This window comes from Triturus cristatus, chromosome 11 (genome assembly GCF_964204655.1).
Source record: "Triturus cristatus chromosome 11, aTriCri1.1, whole genome shotgun sequence".
NCBI classification, from domain to species: domain Eukaryota; kingdom Metazoa; phylum Chordata; class Amphibia; order Caudata; family Salamandridae; genus Triturus; species Triturus cristatus.
Genome location: NC_140594.1, coordinates 706,298,385 through 706,312,923, shown reverse-complemented (window position 1 = coordinate 706,312,923; position 14,539 = coordinate 706,298,385). Strand labels below are relative to the sequence as shown.

The window sequence follows — 14,539 nt, the reverse complement described above, 5'->3', positions numbered from 1 at the left end:
TCTTGGTGGCCCCATCCAGACTCGAACAATCACTCAAGACTACTCTATCTCATTTTTTATCTAAATTGAAAGCCATCAAAGCGAGGACCGACTTGCAAGTACATCAGGGATGTATCCTAGACCTAATTCTTCATGTGTAATGTAAGCAAGGGCACTATGAGGTAAAGATAATAGACAATGTGTAAAATTGTTCTCTACGGGCTGCAATATAGAAGTGTCCACAAAACCCCAGACTTCATTACCATGTGAGATGGTTGGGACACAATCATCTAAATGGATCTTTATCACTAGATTTAGCCCCCAGTCTATGGGCAACGTCAAATAAAGCAGAAAACTGGTAAATGAATGTAGTATTTAGTATTTAAAAGCAATACCCATGTCCTATGTTGATGGACTCTAGTGATCTCAGATCCTTCAACCAGATATTGTGTTTACTTGGTGGATCTACGTCCCATAACCATAATGTGGGAATTGATAAAGTTGGTACAAGGGTCCAAAGAGTTAATAAAACTCTAAATCTAATAAAAGTGTAAGCCCTAGTGCTGTTCTGGCGAACAAAACTGCATCATCTGTATAAAGTAATGCCAGTATGAATCTAGACATCTCCCTCAGCATATTATGACCATCTCTGAGCAGGGAGGTCTCCAATTGAATAATATATAGCAGAAATAGAAAAATGATACAGGGACCAAAATGCACCCTTGTCTGACCTCCCGCTAATAGCAAAACTCTCTGTAAAAGTGACATCTGAGCCATATCTTACCAAAACGGTTAGATACCTATGTACCTGTCAAAGGCAGATGTGATGTCCATAAATGCCAAATGTAGACTGCCTTGCTTAGCCAATGTATATTTATTTATACTCAAATGCAGGTTTAGGCATTTAATTAATTTCAATATATTAAGCTACATTGAAATCAGTTATTTAAAGATATTTAAAGATGTTAACAAGTAACATGTTCAAATTAATTTGTTATGAAGTAAAAATTAAATGTTATGTATAGAAATACTTTAATTTAGTTATTTAAAAAACGAAAGTTACATTTATTTTTAAAGGAAAAAGTTATTAAAACATTTTATAATTGAATATTATTTAGTTTTATTTATATATATTTTCTTCGGCTAAATTACATTTTTACATATTTTTTAATATAACATTGAATACATTAATTTTGACATTATTTCCTATGAAGTGTTATTTTAAGTTCCTACCTACGTTATTTTCATTCGGAGGGTGTTGCAATACCTGTGAGTGGTCAAGCTCTGAGTTGGAGTATGTTTCCAATTGCTTTGGTTCCTTCTTGGCTGCAATAACTTTAGAAGTGCAGTTTGTGACTAGGAATGGAATTATTCTTTTGTGGGTGGGTTCACTTTTTCTAGCCTCCCATAACCTCTCCTTACTCCTCCCTAATCCCCTTGAGTCACAAGTATTTCCTATTTTTTAGCCACTACCCTGTGCCTTCCGCATTTACTTCCAAAATATTGTCGTACTAGTGCGGAAATCCCTGCATCTAAAAGATAGGACTAGACCTCTACCTGTAGGTTAGGGAATGCATTTTGTTGCACATGAGTAGTACCTATTGCAGCCCTACCAAACATACTACAAAATGTAGTCTGGGAATAGGACCCAATATGTTGAAATTGTGTTTCGCTGTGTTATCAGCGTGAAGAATATCTCACTCTGCTAGGAGCAAATCTTGCTCTTTTGTTGAACCATGAACTGAACACTAGAAAACATTTGGAACATAAAGTGAACACTTGCTCATTTAAAAAACATAAGTGCAATATGTTGCAATACGCAAGGAAACAAATACTCAGGGCTCGCCGTATTGCTCAGTGGTCTCGATAGGATGAAAAGGAGCGTTTGGTTGAATTGCTGTGCCAATCAAGAGCTATGATACAGTTTCCGAATCATATGTACAGAAGAAACTTCAAAGCTCTGTAGAGGCATTACTCCTGAGCTCCAGATCAAGTGGCAGGTGGAATGTTTGAATTTTCTGCAAAGACTTACCCATCAATCAGGGGTCACGGGGTTACAATTGCAATCTTCTTTGGTATCTCTAGCAATGATCTATCTCCAGAAACCTCAGCTAAGTTTTTGGGTGTCTAGTACATACAAGCCTCAAGAGAAGTGTGTTTTGTGCACCAACCTCCTCACAGAAGAGCCAGCAATGAACAGATGGTGAACATAGAAACTGACTGAATGGATATCAACTAGTTGTCACAAGGGATTTCAACTTGAACTCCAAAACTCTCCTTCTGACATCTATATTTACATTTAATTGGCGTTTGTGGTCTGTTGAAATTATTGGTTAGTTTTACATTTATTGTAGTATTTGCTTATCAACTTCATGTGATTTTATCATGGTCAAAGGCTATGTAAAGTGTGATGTCATCAAATGTTAAGTAGTGGCATTTGCTGTGATGCCTACAGGGATCATAGGGGCACATGCATCAAGCTAATTACCGGTCGCAAACGGGCAGAATCAGCCCCTTTGCAACAGGTAATTAGCCTTTTGGGATGCATCAAGCCCAAAGCCATTCGCAAAATAAGTAATCACAAAATTTGCGATTACCTATTTTGCAAATGCAGTTAGGGAATCGCAATTTGCAATTCCCTAAATACAATGCAAGAAGCATTCTCAGAATGCAAATTTTCATTAAGAAATCGTAAATTACCATCAACTTCAAGTTGATAGTAATTTACAATTCCTTCGAAAAATGCACAAAATTGCATTTTTCTAAGTGCCATATGGCACACACACGTGCGCCACATGTGCACACATGCCAATTTTGGGGGTGCATCAGGGTGGCTTTTTTGGCCCCTGGCACCCTTGAAATTGCATTCGCAATTTGAGATTACCTATTTGGTAATTGCAAATTGCGAATGTTTCCTATTCATTCCTATGGGCCTCTAGGCCCATAGGAATGAATGGGAAAGCATTCCCCAATAGCGATCGCAATTTGCGATTCGCTATCAGGAAATATGTAGGAATCGCTATTCTTTTTGCGAAACCTACATGCATAGGCAATTGCGCTTTCTTAATAGCGATTCTTTAATAATCGCTATTAAGGAATCGCAGTTGCTTAGCTTCATGCTTGTTCCCCATAATGTTAGTGATGTCACTTCATCTATACCATGATTTTGGCTGAGTCACACAAATCTGCAGGGAAGACTGCTGCAGTCCTAATTCAGTATTAAGGGGTTTTCTTGGAAGAGACAATAACTTTGGTCCTTCATCTCATTGCAACAGGTGAGCGTTTGGGCAACATCTTTATTGTCCAACCAAGTCTTCTTTCACATCTAAGGCAAAGGAGCAGCCTTACAGGCGAAAGGGGATTCCACTGGAATAATGAGTACAAAATATCTGTATTTAAAAATATTGAGGTCCAATATATTGTGACTGTAAGTATATATAGGTAAGTATAGGTTTGCTATACTTAACTTCACATATATGTTCTGTGACAATATAGATGTCGTTAAGGCATGTAGAGGTTAAGAATAGTAAATCTTACCTGTCGTTACCTGTATGCGCCTACCTTCAAAAAATGTCTTGAGATTTAGTCCATGATATTACGGGCCCACAATATGTTGTACTCAATATTTTAACATATGACGAGACCTGTAATGGTCAGCGAGAGTGTTATTAAATGTTACTTCTGCTGTAGTTTCTATACGGTACCGTGTGCATACATGTACATGTGGGTACATTGGCAAGACATTGGCAAGAAAATTAGCAAAACTGTGCAGTCTGAGATGCACATTTTATGAAAATAAAGAAGCGAGTGGAAGTGTGATGTGGTATCAGATTTGATCAGGGCATAGGATTATATTAGGAAAAGGTAAAATTAGAACAGGGTAAAAATGAAGATAGAATTGGAGCATGGGGAAAGGGGAAGGATACACAAGAGACAACAGAGCTCAAATTAAAGCTCTGGGGTCGAATTACATAAAATGTTCTTGGTGCAAAACAGGTGCAGGCACCTGCTTTTGGCACCCCTGGGCTCTGTTGTATTACAGAAGGAGTTCAGATAGTTTTTATACCCCTTCTGTAAAACAGATTGCCTGGTGCACAAATAGCACCGGCATAATTCTGATGGATCATTCCTTCCTTGGCATGGGAGTGTGCCCCATACTATTGAAATAAACACTTTCCCCCTGTGCTCGTCCGCAGATGAGGGCACAAAGGCAAAGAGAGCGTCAGGATGTACACTGACTGTGCATCACAAAGAGGTTTTCCCCGGAATGAAAACAAGCATCCTTGGACCAGTTTTGGGGTCACATTGCTCATCAGCCAGGCTAGCTTGAACCCAGTGGCAAAGTGAGCAAGGGGCCCACATCTGGGCATACCCTGCCAACTTATGGCGAACAAAGCAAACAGAAGGAGATCCCCCCTGCTCACTTTGCCACTGGGTTCAAGCTAGCCAGGCTAATGAGGGGTGTTACCCCGAAACCGGTCCCAGGATGCTTGTTTAGGTCCAGGGAAGGCCCGGCTTGGCAGTTCGGGCTGGATTGTACCCATGAGGCACGGGGTCAAGACTGATTTGCATATAGCTGGGTCTGAACTGGGTTGGCGAAGTGAGATAAAGAATAATGATGGATTTAACCCAGATCTGTGACTGCGGGTGAGTGTCTGAAAGGTTTCAGCGCTCCGTCCATCATCTCCTTGTGTTTGCTTTGTTCGTCCTAAGTTGTCAGCGTATGCCCGGACGTGGGTCCCTTGCTCACTTTACCACTGGATTCAAGCTAGCCTGGCTGATAAGTGGTGTTACCCCAAAACCGGTCCCAGAATGCTTGTTTATGGTCCAGGAAAGACCTGGCTTGGCAGTTCGGGCTGAACTGTACCCATGAGGCACAGGATCAAGACTGATTTGTATACAGCTGGATCTGAACTGGGGTGGCAAAGTGAGCTAAATAAGGATGATGGATTCAACCCAGATCTGTGACTGGGGATGAGGGTCCTGAAAAGTTTCAGTGCTTCGTCCATTATCTCCTTGTCTTTGCATGGCACAGACCAGGGCAGTGGGTCCTATAAATGATATGGCACTTGGAGAGTGAAGAGAAAACACAAAAAAGAATAGCGGTTGGGTATGGTTTTGTAAATGTTAGGAGGATAGTGAAGAAAAAAAGACAAAGTTATGGTTTGTGAGAGGTACACAGGGAGTGGAACAATAAAGAGGAAAAAAACCAGCCTCCAGATAGGTGGAAAGAGAATGAAAAAGTTAAGAGGAAAGATGTATTGTTCTGATAGAGGTATGAAGAATAGTACAAAGATATAGCAAAAGAGATTTTGTTCTGTTAGTGGTAAGGAGACACTATGAAGGTATAGGGAAACAGATATGGTATGTTGGTGGTAGGAACATAATGCTAAATCTATAGTGAAAGAGGCCTTCTCTTTTTGAAGTATTAAGATCGTGGTAATAAGATGGGGAAATAAGTTTGCCTCTGTGAATGGTGAGAGTGTGTGTAGAGTTTCCAATTGGCAGTATTTATCTAGGAAGATTTCTACGGCAGTAGTCACAGAATATGGAAAAACATGAGCGTTTGACTGAGAAAAGAGGAGAAAGTGGAAATATTTTTGCTGGAAAAGGGTCAGGCTTAAGAGAAAATAATTCAAAAGGGTCGTTGTAAGGTGGCAAATGTTTGAAAATTAATAGTATGAAAAAGTGTCCAATAACAACTTGCTCTTTTATATAAAGCTGCCTCGGTGCTTTTAAGGGTGGTAAACAGCAGGAGTAAAAATTAAATGTAGGCCTCAATTACGAATGCCCAGAAAAGTAACGACCACTGCGTAAGCATCTGATTAGGGCTGGAGTTTATGGCTCTCAGGATAAAATCCACACCTTCTTTGCCATGGGTGCATATGGAAAAGCCAAACATGACAATATATAGGGGGGCAATGGCCAGTACATAGTGAGACAGAATGGAACCAACATCTGCGCTGTGTTCCCCATTTGAAGGGGGAAAGCATGTATTATGTACTATATATGGATTTGATCCACAGATGTTGAATTGTATTGCTTACATGATTGAGGCTCTACTGGCATTCATTTTATCAACTTCAGAAACATAAGAGGTTGAGTTGGCCCTGCCGGGAAGCAGAGTGGTGTCCTGCTGCTTGCACTCACATGGCAGAAAAGGGGCTTAACTCGTTGAGCCATCTCGCCATTTCAGGGGTGCCTTTTAGGTGAATGCAGACAGGTATAGAAGGTACCACTTCCGGTTTATATATTAAAAGAGGGGGTAAGGATAAAAGAAACGGACGAGGTCACAAAGTACAGTATCCTCGATCTGCGCGCGCCGGTAGTGCGCCGGCGATGAGCCATTATCCCATTGCTCACATCTCAACGGGATCTTAAAGGCTGGGTGATACCATCTCGCCCCGTGTTAATTGTCATGTCCCACTCTTTGCAGCTATCTTGTTAAGTGCCAATTAAACGCCTGACCCTTTCTCTTTACCACGAATCTAATTAGGCACTTCTAGCTGGCTTCATCTTGAATTATTTCTGTGGCAGCTGGATTAATCTTGGCTATATTTGCAGTAGCGAGAATCAATGCCTTTATAACCACTAATTGATCTAGTATTAACATCTAACAGCTTGCTTATTAAAGCCAACGTAGATGGCTAATAGGGACAGTCTGTCTTGGTGGTATCTCTGCTTTCTAGCATCAGCTTAATTGCTTCACTGAACCCAAATCTGAGGATCTTGAACAGGGTGAGCCTTAGAGAGATGGCTGCCTCCGTGACCCTGCTGCCCTATCAAAAAATACTTTCGGAAACGGTAATTAAAATTGTTTGGTAGTAGTATTAAACGTTATTCAATTTTTAAATAAATATCACAAAAGTATACACAGATAAATACACCAGTAAGAGGTGAGGCATAACAAATTCACCTGCAAAGAAAACACTCCATAAAACCAGATCTAAAAAACTACACATCATGTTCAGGTGCAAAAGACCATTTCATAAGAAAAGACATCATATGAAAATGTGACATTACAAATTCCCACATAAAAAGGCATACCGTGACACAAGAATTAAAACCATGCACTAAAAATGTTCGATTGAAAAATACATATTGTGTAAATGTGTGAAAGGCAATTAGTAAGCAGCACCATTATGCAGACTTAAGCATGGTCAAAATCATACACCTCGTCACGATGTGACCACAGCAAATGCAGCATATCAAATACATGTGCAACAAGCATTGGCATAGCCAATAGGTCTCGCCTTTGGGACCTTATAAGTGTTTAGCCATGCAACAGTTGATGTTGATGCACCAAGGATATTGTGCTGCATAACTAAATACTAATAAGGTCCCAAAAGTGAGACCTATTGGCTATGGCAATGCTTGTTTCATTACTGCTGTCAAGACAGTGATCATAGCTGTTAATCTTGTATTGGATGGGCAATATTGCCTGATGTGTACAACAAGAATAATATCAGTATATTGGTATGGTTTTCATTGATTTCTGGATAATGGTTGTAAAAACCATTAAGGTAATCCATGACACCGACACAGTCCTTGTTCATACTTCATGTTTTACTTAATCTTACATTCTTTAAGAGTGTGTTTTCTACCCATAGGATTTTATTTTCACGCATCATGTTTACTCTTGCATTGTGTGCACTGTGAACTGTTTCTTCTGTGTGCCTGTCTGAGATCAGGTTGTAGGTGGGTGTTTATACCTGGTCATCAGTGACAGCTCTGGGGCTGATGATGTGGAAATGCCAGTTTCTCACAGTGCCAGTCAGTGGGTCATAAAAGTGTTCAGAATACATGCTCATCCAATTCTTGGCCTCTCCGCAGATCGCACAGAGCAGTGGCCATGTGTGCCAATTCTAATTGTGATTCTGTGCAAAAGTATTTGAAGGAGGTACACAGCTGTTGAAATATGGACAGGGAGGGAGTAAAATAAACTGCAGTGCTTTCAAGTGAATGGGTGAGTTGTGTGGGGGATGTTGAACAAAAGGCGATGCAAAGATGTACAAGCAGAATAGTGAAAAGAGGGTGCTGAAGAGAAAGGAGGTGAGGTGTCAGAGGTGCATAAGAAAGATTTGTGTAAGAAGTGGGGAAACAAATGGCATGTGTCATAGAGAGACTGCAGAGAAAAGTGGTGTGCAGGGAAAGACGGGAGCAATTGAGAAAGTCATTGTTGTTACTCATTTGTCTGATTCTGCTAACAAGCATTGGCAAAGTCAATAGGTCTAGCTTGTTTTAAGTGCATGCCTGTTACCGATTATTGGTGGATACAATAGAAAGAAATTTCACAGACAAGCACCATGGCACAACTTGGGAAGCACAGGAATCTGGTTTACCTGATTGAAGCCACATGCTTAAACGTGTGCACGAATCCACTGCAACCAAGATATACTTGTACGCAGTATCAGAGGTAAAAGGACCGCAGTGATCTAAATAAACACACGCAAGTGGTTGATTAGATATATGCAGCTGCGTTGGAGGTGGACGCGCAACAGAAGAAGGTTTAATCTGCTGGCAAATGCTGGCAAATGTTGAGAATTGAATTTCTTCCCCTCTACACTATTTAGCAGATAAAAAGATCCTGGCGACCTGAGAGGATTCTTGGTGATGGTAAGGTAGACATGAATCCGGCGTCATCAGGAGAGAGACGATGTAGCAAGTGTGAGATAAAGAAAGGTAGGAAGAAAGGCCGTAAGTAGTCATAGGGATATGCAGGGAGAGGTAGAGGAAGCTGGACAAGTGTGGAGATCGAGAAAAAGGCAGAGGGGAACAGAGGGGGAGCAGAGAGAAAACGAGAATTTTACCACTAGTGTTGCAATCATTTTACCAGCACCCTCTCTCCCTCCGAAATGTCCCTGGAAAACAGCCCACTTTGCCTCATGCTTAGCATGCAGGAGGATTCCTTGTGACCCCTGACCCCACGACTGGCTTTTTCATCATTCGTGTTGTCATTTAATCCACATTCGCTCCGTTTTTTATAGTGCAAACTCGTCCCGTGATAGTTGAGCGCGTTACACGAGCAGCATTACATTACACAAGGTCCCATTCATTGTATTTTTTTTAGTTATAGGGAAATTAAATGATTTGCTCAGAATTTCGGCAAATATGGGGAAAAAAGGACCCACATCGGCTGCAAAAGAGGTGAAATTACCTGCAAATTTTCTGCACCAAATTCCTGATTTCCATTCCTATGAAAGTTAACTGAAGGAGTGCACATGTGCAGCACGCAATCACGCACATCCATTCGCTCACTCCACTCACAAGCAGTCACACACATGCACATGCAAACTCCACTCACGAGCAGTCGCGCACATTCCACTCACAAGCAGTCACACATATGCACGCGCAAACTCCACTCACGAGCAGTCACACACATGCACACTCCACTTACGAGCAGTCGCGCAGACTCCACTCACAAGCAGTCACACACATGCACGTGCACACTCCACTTACGAGCAGTCGCACACACTCCACTCACAAGCAGTCACTCACATGCACGGCACACTCCACTCACAAGAAGTCGCACACATTCCACTGACGAACAGTCACACACATGCACGGCACACTCCACTCACAAGCAGTCGGTCACACTCCACTCACAAGCAGTCACATACATGCATGCGCACACTACACACACGATCAGTCAAACACACACATGTGCAAACTCCACTCACGAGCAGTCGCACTTCTGCACGCACAAATTCTGCTCAAGCAGTCGCACTCATGCATGCGGCACACTCCACTTACAAGCAGTCGCACACATGCACAATACTCACAAGCAGTCACACTCGTGTATGAGCACACTCCTTTCACGAGCAGTCACACTCGTGCACGCACACACTCACTCATGAGCAGTCGCATTGGTGCATGCGCACACTTCACTCACAAGTTGTCACACTTGTGCACGTGCACACTCCACTCACAAGTAGTCACTCGTCACATGCACAGTCCACTCACAAGCAGTCGCACTCATGCACGCGCACACTCAACTCACAAGCAGTCGCACACAGGAGCACTAGAGCTCTTTCACTGATGTTATATGAATGTGATAACATGCAAACAGCAGCCTTCAATCTGCAGGCAGAATGCGGGGTGAGCGTGCAGACATCTTTAGGAAGAGCACACTGTGGGGGAGACTCGTGGTGTGAAACTCTCTGATGGATCCTGTCTGGAATGAAAACTGAAGGGCTCAGGAAACAGAGGAAAACTATGGAACAGTAGGAAGTAACAGTGTAACAACACCCTTTACCCTTTCATATAAAACACGAGAAGGCCTTCTCCCGTGTGATATAAAATGCAGCAGAGAAGACTAATGTGCACGTAATTCTAACCTGACTAACATGAGAGGGCATCAGTGAGCCAGCTCCATCCACACAAGTCTAAGATATGGTTGAACGAGAATCACTTTCGCTCAGTCCTTGGAATGGGAGTGGAGTCTGACCAGTGCTTCATATGTCCTGTTAGGGGATGCAGAAATCTCCATTCCAAGATAGCGGATTTTCCATTGAAGTAGATAGCTTTTTCCTAGCAAAAGCACCAACTTTGAACGAGCATATTTTGAGCTAGCACATCGCCCGATAAAACGTCGGACCACTTTCACTAATCCTAGCACAGGACCGCGCGAGACCCAGGATTTGTTAATGGAAACCACTGTCTCCAGCCCAATCTGCCTTGCTTGTTTCCAGAGTCCACTCTATTTTAAGTAGATCAGTGAACGCTTCAGATGTTCATTCTGGGAGGCTGGAAAGCGCCTGGACCACCACCTCCCATAACGCACAGAAGCGTCTAGCCAAGAGGCAAGTTGCATAATACGCTCTAAGAACTAGGCGCCCCGTTGAAACTATTGTTCTGTGCCGGGTCCGGAAAACTTCTGCACTGTCATTTGATGTTTTCAGCCCTGTATGTGTTTTTTTATTTTTTTTATTTTTTACTTCAACGACCTTGACAATCACGTGAGCCCACTCAAGATAGTCAATGTTTTCCAGTGATGGGTGGGGTCCACAAAGGATACCCTCTTTCTGAGTGAAAGTGGTGTCACCTTTGAGACCAAGGCTGATGTGGTAACTGGAATTGAAAACTTGTTGGCAGGGCAACTTTCTCGTGGGAAAGAAAAGGGAGCGAATTGTGCTGTGTTCCGAAACATTTTCATTTTAGATTATTTTTATTGGGGGGGTGGGGCTGTTTTTAATCTTAGGATGCGGCGCATTTGCTTCAGCACAAATATGGTGCAGCTCTATAGACTTTCATCCATCCCTATGCAGTACTGTATCGGTAGTAGTTCCAGCAGAAAAAATCTGGCCAAGGGCCACAAGATGGCGGCATTGGTAACATGTAGGAGTATAATAGAATAATTTAAAAGCGTTAACACAATAAGGTGAGGCGCTGTTCTTATCTGCATGTTGTTAATGGCACACTTTTCTATTTCTTACATTGTCAGCAAGTCTTTCGTGCGTGTACCTCACATAATTAAAGTGGCAACCTCCCTTCCACTAGAGCAGAGTTCGTCGTACAAAACCAACACATTTCAAAGTCCAAACAAGCGCGCGCTTCTCGCGCTAAAAGTGAGAGGGTTGAGGGGAGTGCTGCCGAGAGCACACAAAGCGTTTCCCTTGCGGGAGCGAGCCAGGGGCACCATGTGTTTGCAAGTTAATTACAAACATATGGTGTCAAAGTTCGCTCCCGCAAGGGAATCACCAAACGTGCATGCGTTGCCATTGAAAGTAATGCAACGCCTGCACGTTTTTGGGACACAAACTGAATCGATGACTAAAGGTCTTTTTCCTTGCAGCGCATGGGCCCTGCGTAGGCGAGACCTAAAAAGGCATGCCTTAAACAGACGTCCTACAGCCATGACTTTTTGAAATTGGTCAAAGATCTAAGCTGGCCATGACATTTCTAAAAAGATCAATGAGACACTCCAGACCCCGAGCTGTAAGTGCAACCAAAACGGAATCATCATACAGGAGGGCAAGCAGCGGTCTGCTACGCACCCTTGGCACATCCAGCCCATGTTCAATTAATATCAGCTCAAGACAATTTTTATAGAGAATAAAAAGAAAGGGGGACAAAATACATCCCTGGCGGGCACCTCTTTCTAGACTAAATTGCTGGGAACATTTCCCATTGGAGTCATACCTCACTGTTGCCGTAAGGCCAATATGCAGATCAAGCAACATCGCAACAAGAGCGAACTCAACCCCCATGGTCCCTAACTTAGATCCAGAGCTTAGCTCTGTTGACCTTGTCATATGCAGAGCAGAGGTCAATGATGGCCAGATGCATGGAACCTTCCTTTGCTCTGGTGTATTTAGAAATTAACAGATGCAGATTGAGGTTTTGCTAGGCATGTCCCGGTTTGGTCTGAACTTGTATTGAATATCAGATAAGATATTGAGATCTTTAGCCCGAGAGGTAAGATGATCAAAAAGCACCCGCCCTATAATTTGGACCTCTGATTCCACCAAGAAAAGTGGTCAATAACAGGCTGGATCCATTCTGTTTCGCTTTTAAATATGGACAATATCAAGGTATGATGCCAGCCAGAAGGTAATGAACCATGAATGGCTGCATTAATGTGTTGTTTCAATAGGGTTGCCCACAGATCGACTAATGGCTTATACAAATCACCAGGAATCCAGTCAGGCTCTGGTACCTTGTCTGTAGGTAAGGATACAATAGCTTCCCTAACTTCTTCCCACCGGAAGATTATCGTCACATCCTCTTGACCACTCGCTAAAGGGTGTTCTGTGCCTTCAATATAGTATATGGGTGAGAAGTGATCAACCCAGGCCTGAGCTGGGACAGTTGATGCCTGGACTGAGATCTGTTTTGAACTAAGCAGAGGTTGGTTTACGACACTCCTAAAGTCCATACTATCACACAAGGCACTAGCTGCCAGTAAATTCTCCCACATCTCCTTTTTTTAAGTTAGACTTCCTGTCCTTTAGCACCTGTCGATATATAGCCGTGTCCTTTCGCACCTCATCTTGAATATGTGGCTTCTTTTGTAGAACAACCATCAGCTCTTTGTGTGTCCCTGAACACTTCTTGTCAAATACTTGTAATGAGGTTTAGGTGGCGATCATAGAACATGACTGGCTCCTCCCCAATACTACACCAAGTAAAGCAAAAGCGAGCCATAGGACAACACAAATCCAGCGTATATACAGATCCTGGAAAACGTTTGCACAGCTCCGCGATCAAACAGGGGATGATGTAAAGAGATGAACAGTAGCCTAAATATACCTTGGATGGGTTTTGCCTTTTGGGATATGATAAGCATTGATAATTGTTACTTCTCCTTATGGATATTGAGTTAAATGTCAATAAAATATGTTTGGAAAAAAAAAAATTAGGTTTAGGTGGTGCCGCCCAGTCCTGGTAAGAGCAGACTTGATGTGCCCACACAAAATATCAATCACAGTCAAAATACTAACGTCAGATGTTTCCGCACCCAGACAAACCTTGAACAAGTGTTGGGCAGAGCAGGATGGAGCCCCAGTATTTCTGGAATGCCTAAAAGGACATGATTGATTTAACACTCAGCAGCACTGACACCGCTTGGGGGCCAGAGAGCACTGCATGACCAGAGAAACACAACAATGGGGAATGTGCCAGTTGTGCTATAACCCTGATAGGCTGGAATGACATCTCAAGAGAAAGGGAAGACATGCAGACAAAGTGACTTGCATCGAGGGCTTGGCCTGACTGAGCTGGGTCTTTCTTTCATGGAGAAGCATTCCATGACCAACAAGGAATACAGTGTAGCAACCTGATAACGTTGCACACTCCCATTGAATGCAAAAAGGATTCAGCATATTAAAATGACTTGCTTTCTTAGATGTCACCAGCACAATAGACACACTGTGGATGGTCGGCAGAAGATGGAGTGATGCCTGATGCTGATCGTGATAGATTCATAGAATTGTCCTGTCACCATCCTTGTACCGTGCCTCCTTGGTGGCCATTGCTCGAAATCAAAGCCAAATCTGAAGTTGCAGAGCAGATCACATCATTACTCTTCTGCCACAGGGTAGTCTATAAGGAAGTGACCATCTCTTACCTTGTTGAGTTTACTTCAGTGTCTCCGATGTCCCATTCGAAGCACCCCACACTGTGACTGTGTGACTAGGGGGAAGAAGCAAAAAAGACTCAATAACTAAGGAGGTAACACAACAGAGAATCAGAAATAAAAATACACGAGGGGAAATCCCCCAGTGGGAGCCAGGATGGGCAACACCCCAGTTGACTCAGGAGACACTGTCCAGAACACGGACAGGGCTTTCACAAAAATCTTCTTATTTCAAAGAACTAAAGGCTGAAATAATAACAAAGATGACTTGTAACAAGACCTGAAAGATTTCTGGAGAAACTTCTCTCAGCTGGTGGACAAGGTAAAAAAGTTGGAGGAGAGTATGGATGAGCAGGTAAACAACTGCATATACCTCCAAGCACATATGCTGCAGCTAGAAGAGTGGCAGGTTGTCTTTCAAACAAAATGTGAAGATCTGAAAGTTTGCTATAAAAGAAACAATGTCTGCACCCAAGGCGCTCC

General features: G+C 42.6%; 1 long non-coding RNA gene across 2 annotated transcripts in view; it reads right to left on the bottom strand.

Annotated features, from left to right (window-relative positions):
- Positions 1-14,539, bottom strand: part of LOC146785348 (uncharacterized) — a 282,652-nt gene that overhangs the window by 131,459 nt on the left and 136,654 nt on the right. For both annotated transcript variants that reach the window (XR_014970968.1, XR_014970969.1), the window contains one exon: positions 14,048-14,112. This is a non-coding gene — a long non-coding RNA (uncharacterized LOC146785348). The remainder of the gene's footprint in view (positions 1-14,047; positions 14,113-14,539) is intronic.